Raw genomic sequence first — 8,307 nt, 5'->3', positions numbered from 1 at the left:
TCTGAAGCTTTTTACTTTATGGGCTCAGTGATGTGTGTGTGTGTGTAATTGTGTGTATGTGCACACATTAGCACATGCATTAGCCTTCATTTCCTGTCAAGTTTAATAATGAATGTATATTAGGAACTAAGTAAAAACCCCACTGAATTACAAATGAGTAACATTATTATGAAATTTATATGGATGTTATCATAAGTAAGAAAAATAACTAAAAGAAAAAAGTCAGTTATAGAAAAAAATATAAATATGTGTACATGTAAAAACACATATATGTACATGTAATACATATATTACACATCTAACATATGTGATGTATATATACATATATATGGGGCAGAGAGAGAGAGAGAGAGAGAGAGAATTTGTCATCATTTAAAGGAACCATCTAAATCCATTTCATTTAGAGGTTTGATCCTTTCTCAGAAATCAGTTGTCTGAGGATGTGTTCAAACAAAAGGGAAGAGAGCAGTGCAGTAATTCCTTCCTGCATCAAGTCAAGTGTCTTCTCCCTTAAAAGAATTTTGGTGTTTCTTCTATGATCTGATGTTTTCTTCTCTTTGGTCCATGAAAAGGCAGGATCCAAAGAAATTCTCCATAACTCCCTTTCAGGGTTTCTTTAATTGCCATGTCACCAGTGCCTACAGTAAGAAAAAATAAGGAGGACAAATTGTTTATCCGCAAACAAGGCTCACAGAGTTGTTTCAAGACTTCTTAGATCTAGACGATTGCCCCACTTGACTGTGTCCACTTTTGAGAAGAGCCTGTCATCCTAGGAATCCTACCACGCCTTCAATTCACTAGAGGGATACCAGAGAAGTACTTTTCTTGCAGAAGACTTGGCAGATAACATCTGAAAGCAGTTTTAGGAAATATTAGGCCAACTGATTGAATAAAAACGATGAAGGATCGTCTTTTTGAGAAACTGATTTCTGCTCGGGAAGCAGTTAGAGGAAGTGTTGAGAGAAGGTCTAATCACTGTCAGAAAAGAGCATCGAAAGAGCCATCCAGGGCAAGAGTTAATTTGCTACTGTCATTCTGACTGTCATGGTGGTGGTGGTGCCCTCATCATTGTCATGTGGGGGACACAGTGTTTTAAGACAAATACAATAATGTGGCAACAAAGACCCCAGGGAATATGCCTTTCATTAATGAAGTTGTCCACACAGTTCAGGACCATAGCTTAAGCTGTTTGAAAAGCTTGGTACTCACATGGGAGAAAAACATTCATTATGGGGAAACTCTTCCATTGTGAAAGAGAGAAAGAAAGAAATAGCAAACACTGCTAATCTATGCCAGAAAGGGCAGGCCTGAGGCAGGGGAATGACAAAGCATTGGGCTTCAAAGTGTTTATTGTCCTAGAGTTGCCAAGCACTTTGAAGACAATCATCAAACCCTTCTAAATGGAACCAGGGAGGCTTCTCACCATTGATCTCAATAACAAATGTTTGTGTTTCATGGTCAATTTTTTTTTTAATCCTTCAAAGACTCTTAAGTAAAATTGTCATTAAATAGGTTATTTTAGACGGTAAAACTAATTTTCCATCTGAGTAATCATATCCCAAATATGATCAAATTGCCAACTAGATGAAATGGCTTGAAATGGTATCGCAACAATACACTTAGTAGCTATTTTTATGCCAAATTATTATGGGGGTTCACAATCCTGAAATCACCTAACCCTTATGAAATCAACTAACTAAATCACCAGTCTCCATAAGATCATGGACAGGCCCATGTTGCCAGGCAGTTACTACTAATGGCCTCAGATTAAAAACATGGAGCAAGCAAATACAGCCTCTTCCTTTTGGACTTGGGGTAAGACTTGAATTACATTGAAGATTCTAGCTAATTTGGTTGATTTAATCATTCCTTTAGCTGCTTTACAAAAGCAGTCTGAGCAGAGGACTCAAAAGAGTTTTCTCCAAGTTAAGTGTTGCCCAGTAGGTAGGATGGCCCTGTGACTCCTTGAAAGCAAATGCTCGATGGCTCCATCAGTGTCCCAGCAAGTCAAGTGTCAACAGGGTACAGAGAATCAGGATAAGCATGGCTTCCTTTTCCCAAGAGAGCTTGTTCTCACACCTGTACCTGGGGCCCCTCCAGATCACTCCTGCAACCAGACATCATAGGGTGAAGGTGAGCAGCTTTTATCTTTGGGCTTTAACCACTTCACAAGACAGGAAATGTAATGTGAACCCATTTTATAAGGAACAAGTACCCAATTATGCTTCTGATTCGATCCATCCATCATTTGGAAAACTGATATTCAAAGTAGTCACCCCAGAACTGGGAGAACATGGATTAAGCCCTGGAAGTACATTCTATGGAAATCCCTGTAAAAAACACCTTTCAGATGATCAAAAAATGGTGGGTGGTGGGTGGGGAAAGGAGATAAAACCCAGGGCTGGTAAGGATCAGTTCAACTGTGACTTAGCCTCACCAGGAAGTGATCTGATCAGTATATGTGCTGACCCCTAGGAATCAGATTGCCTGAGGGTTTTTTTTTTTGACATTTTCCTGAAGGAGGAATAGGTGCCCAGGGGAAAGTAGGGTGGGGAAAGCTGCACCCTCCACCTGTCAGACTTCCAGGACTTGGGTCTAGACCAGTGGAGAGGAGAAGCTGCAGGCAGAAAAGGAAGAAGCCTTTACATCAATGACTCCATGTAAAGGGGCCATTCCTTTGGTACCCAAGAAACAAACTGTGATACTCTATGGAAAAGAGGACCATATTCCCAAATTATGCATTGAAAATAGCACTATGGGTGATGCATAGAAAATGGTCCAACAGCTTTGGGAGCTGTGAGAGATAGGACATTCACCAGACTTTGGCATTGTCAAAGTGGCCTCTGGAAGCAGTGGCATTATGATGGATCCCCACTGGAGGTATGGAAGAACCTGAGAGAGACCTTGTAGGAACTGAAGCTGACTGGATGGTTTATGGGCACATGTGAAACACCTGAGCTTTTCTAGGCAGAACTGGATAAAATTTAGGGATGGGCTATGGACTTGACTCAGTTCCATCTTTGAAAAGGTGGGGCAAGAGCTGATGAAATTCAGCCTGTTTTATTCAATGCTACCATCTCTGCTTCTACAGATTTGTAAGGGTGGAGGCAACTGGGTTTACATTGGCATTATATATGGTGACACAGAAAAGTGTGGTAGGTCCTCAGGAAATATTTTTGAACCCAAATTCAAACAAATCACAAAGGTATTTTTCTTATTAATGAAAGTCTTTAAAAGCAACTCCTTATAAGAACTCTAGGAGGTGGGACTTCCTTTTCAAAGATGGACCATAGCCACCATTTTGCAGGTGAGAAAACTGTGGCACAGAACAGTTAAATAACCCATTCAAGGTGAAACACCTAGCATGTGACAAGAAGTAGGGTTTCAACCCAAGGAAGCCTCGAACCCACCATTGCACCCTCAGCCATATGCTTTATTGCCTTTCCACCAAGAGCATGATTGCTCTTACCCTATGATTCTGCTGATTACACACAACTGCCTTATTCTACTTCTGCTTGTGGATTGTGTATTTATAGATGATACAACCAACTACTTCTTCAGTTGGTAACCTGCGGAGCAGAGACATTTTAGTGAGGAGAAATAAAATGCTGGAGCATGAGTCAGGAAATCCAAGCTTTAGACAGCCTCTGTCATGAAATAGCTCTGTCTTGTTCAGTCCCATTCACATCTTTGGGTTTCAAATTGTACTTGTCTATAAAAAGAACTGAGTTAGAATCTCCTCAAGTGCATTTCAGCCTCAAGATTCTAACATCCAAACTGTCCAGATCTGGGTTAGACACATATCTTTTGGCCAAAGGACCTGCTTCCCCCTTTGTAACAGATATTACCCCCAAGGACCTACCTAATTATGAGATATACTTTTAAATTGATTGTCATTCTGTTTTTGATGTCCCATTCAGTGCTTTTGTTGTAACAGGAACAACAGTGAAACATTTGGCTTAATTACTTCTTGTGGAAAAAAATAATTGTCAGAAACACTCAACCAAATTGGCTAGAAGAGTTGTTTCAGAATTACTCATGTTGCTTTGAAAGAAGAGGTCAAAGCAAAGAGATGAAGTTTGGCTACACGGCAGATGTATTTATGTACAACTTAATGTTCTTTTTAGCCTATCTGGCTGTTTCTTGAATGCATTTATATATTTCTGGACTGTGTTTCACTCTGCACATCGCTGGATTTCTACCTCTTTTCTCTTTCACTATAAAGAGAGTGTAAGTTTTTGCTTCTGTGTTTTTATTTTCAATCATTCTTTATTTCTTTAGAGTATTCTTCTGGCTTTTTCTGAAAGCCAAGGTAAGGTCATAAAGAGTAAAACATTTAGGCAGAGAAAGTTTCAAATGGGGCTTCATGCCCAGGGCCAGAAATTCTCCAACTTTAATGTACACAATCACCTGGAAACCTTCTCAAAAATACATATTTCCATGCTCCACTCACCGAGATTTTTGAGACCATGGGTCTGGACTAGGACCCAGGAATCTATTTTATAAAAGTTCTGGAGTAGTAGCTTGCTGCTTTCCACTTTTTTTTTTTTTTTTTTTTTTTTTGTTACGCAGGCCTCTCACTGTTGTGGCCTCTCCCGTTGCGGAGCACAGGCTCCAGATGCGCAGGCTCAGCGGCCATGTCACGTGCCCAGCCACTGCGTGGCATGTGGGATCCTCCTGGACCGGGGCACGAACCTGTGTCCCCTGCATTGGCAGGCGGACTCTCAACCACTGCGCCACCTGGGAAGCCCCCACTTTTTAAATTATTCAACAAGTCAATACAGGGGAGGGGCTCAGTGAGGATGAAGTTGTATTGGTTTGGTTTTGGCTTTGGTGTGTTTCCAAGTGAATGGAAGTAGCCAAAGTAGAAAAGTTGGGACCTGCCATACTGTATTGGTGACCCTGAATTCCTCTCTGGGAGCAAGTAGTAGGTGGTGTGGCTAAACATTATACCTGCCCGGTCTGGGTTTTTTTTCTCTGTTCCAACAGTCTTTTCCAGAAATGTGGGTAGGAAATGTGAGCCCATGGTGTAATGACTGAGGAAGTAGACACTTTCTTCAAAAGATTATTAGTAGTTGTTATCTACTTAGAGATGGATAAGGTTTTAAACTGTATATATAGGGCTTAGTGGTATAGTCCTACCTCCTTGTTTTCCCTTTAGATTTAATATGAAGGCAATTTTAATAATCATATACATTCATATCTGAAAAAAATCAACCTGGTTTCACACTGCATTCACCTTGCTGGAAATTGTGTATGCATGGAGAAATGGAAGATCAGTGGGTCATGAAGTGAACACTAAATGTATTTGGTCCAGGCTCTCCTTGGACTTGGTGATGTGACCAGATGTTTGCATTCTAGATTTATTCTTCTGTGTGTGGGAGCTGGTGATACCTATTCTGCTTATGTTCCTGAGGTGCTAGAAGAGTGAGCTTATGTCAAAGTGCTCTTTCCATTTTCTTTGGTCAATAAATACAATCTCCCAAGGCATCCATTTTTTTCTAACCTTTATTTTTTTTCATTCAATAACTTAATGTCATAACTAAACCACTCAGCACACCACTGTGAGATGAGTGGATGAAAAAGCACAATCTGTTTGAATATAGTTTTTAAAGAATGATAGTGACTAACCTTCATCAAGCTGGAGTTTTGAGAGTAGTTTTTTTCTCAACTTGAAAAGCTATTTCTCCATAAAATAGTAGAACCAGTCTCAGAAGCTCTTTGGACTGATGTGCTATACCTTTACCATCTCACTCCAAGGTAAATTCACTGCAAACGCATTTATTGTACCACTTTCCAGAAACCCACAACAGAAAGCTCTTTTATTTGAAAGGGCAGAAGGACCCCTTTGGCCCATTGAGAGGGTACAAAGGAAGCTGAGTTAACTGTCAGTAAAAGAAAGTGTTGGAAGATATTTCTAATCATTATAGTTATGCATGCCCTGTAATACTTGGCTTCCAAGTTTTTTCTTTCTTTCTTTCTTTTTTAGCTTTTGAGTTAAAGAAATGAATTCAATTAAACATATAACATAGTGGTGAAGAGAATGACTTCTAGGTTAGGTAACAGAAATTTTAGGTCGGCTATTTAGTGGTACTGTGACGTTGGGCAAATTATTTAACTTCAATAACCATGTTTCTTTCTCCCCTTTACTTTAGGATGAAAGTAATATTAGGTAGATATTTTTCAACTGGAAAGACATCTGGATGGTAGAGCTCAGTGTCTGGTGTGGTGAGTTTACCATTGACCCCTGCTAGAAATATCTAATTATATTTTTTGACTCCACCCTCCAAGAGTGAGCAGAAACACGTCCTTCAGTTAGACCCTTGGCCTATGCATTCTAGAACGTGAGTTCTGACAGTTTCCCCACAGGGTATTTTGAGAGTTGATGTTGTTGCCTGCTATGATGTCAAACATAGAGGTTTATTGCTTTTGACCCAAAGGGCTTTCTTTAATAAGCCTGTTATAACTATCTTTTTCAGCTTAGCCTACCTCTTGAGGTAACAAATTCTATTAGTTTAATATATAAATTAAAGTAATACCTAGTTTTGTTGAATTGATAGAAATGGAAGTGCCCCCTATAGAGAATTATTTTTCATAATTGAAGAAGAGTCTTTTAAATACTGAAAAAGAAATTAGGGCAGGTTTGGATATAAGGAGTAGACATGTGACCAAACAAGTTTAAATAATAAGGACATTTGTTGCTCATGTAACTTGGAACCAAGTTTTCTGGCATAGGGTGATCATGGCTCGATTTTTTTTATAATTCTCTAATCATTTCTCTCATCGGTATTTTGACTTTGTCATCAGGTTCATGGTCTCAACAAAGCCCTTAGGAAAAACCTGGGCATTATTCATCTTCATTTGCATTCAGCATAGAATGCTTCCTATGGCTTTGTTTTAAAAGCAATGAAGAAATTTCAGAGGAATTAGGGTCAGTAAATCTTTCCTGGTGACTTTCTGGCCCAAGTGGGCACAGGCCAATCACAAGGACAGGAGACTATGATCGACTAAGACAAATCAGAACCAACTTTCTGAGAATGGAACAGTTCCCTAAATTGCATTGCTGCTGTGTATGTTGGGTTCCTAAGGTGAATGGTAGAGACTCACACATCACACGTACCAAACTTTTATTTCCATGTTCTGGATGGAAACCTTTATACCGTGTCCCCACTCTCCATATCCTGAAATAGACTACACTGATCATAATTTAGCCTTTTTTTTCCAGATGAAGAGGTAGAGATTATTATTCAGTGATAATCTCATCAACTACTATTTAGGTGGGCAGAGCTGGTTTGCTCTTTAACTAGTTCACGGTTCTTTTGGAATTTTATGGCTGCTCTTCTGAATATTTTGTCTCTTCAGGTCCTGTGATGCTAACAACTTAAGTTCTTGGGGCAGATGGCCATCCTTTCCCAACTTTACTCTTTTTTTAAATAATTAATTGATTGATTTTTGGCTGCGTTGGGTCTTTGTTGCTGCACGTGGGCTTTCTCTAGTTGCGGCGAGTGGGGGCTGCTCTTCATTGAGGTGCGCGGGCTTCTCATTGCGGTGGCTTCTCTTGTTGCAGAGCAAGAGAGCTGTAGTTGTGGCGCATGGGCTTAGTTGCTCCACGGCATGTAGCATCTTCCCAGACCAGGGATCGAACTCCTGTCCGCGTTGGCAGGCGGATTCTTAACCACTGCACCACCAGGGAAGTCCCTACTTTACTCTTTCTACGAAAAGAAATAACATGGAAAATCTTTTAATGGATTCCACTTAACTGACTCTGGGATTGAAAGATGATCCCGATTTCTTGCATAAAATACATTGTCTGATATCCTCAGAATATTGAGTACTTATAGCTCATGGGTCACTCTGTACATTACCTGTGCAATATTTGCTCTCACTGGTTGAGTTGTATGCTTACAAACTTGTGTTTGTTCCCAAATCTGTTTATGACAGTTGTAGTTGTGATTGTATTACATAAAAACTTGAACTTAACTATACAGTTAAAGGAAAATCACTAAAAACATGTTGTGGCTAAATTAGCCATGGGAGAGACAGCTGCAGAAGAATGAAGAAAAATGACAAAATATGAAAAGATTCTACAGTCATAAAATTGTGCAGGGACCTTTAAGTTAAGTTCTTATTCTACTTTAAAGACTCCCAAACTGGAAATGGTAGAAGACGCATTATAAATGCAATTCATACAAGAAGATGATGGCAACCTCTGATCAGCAGATCCACTTGCAAAAAAAAAGACCTTGGCTGTGTATCAAAAGCTTGGGGAATTCAGGTACAATGACATACTTTAAGTTAAAACCAAAT

The sequence above is a fragment of the Mesoplodon mirus genome (genome assembly GCF_964341445.2).
Source record: "Mesoplodon mirus genome assembly, chromosome: 9".
Taxonomy (NCBI): domain Eukaryota; kingdom Metazoa; phylum Chordata; class Mammalia; order Artiodactyla; family Ziphiidae; genus Mesoplodon; species Mesoplodon mirus.
The sequence above is the reverse complement of the archived record's forward strand: the minus strand, read 5'-3'. Positions refer to the sequence as shown.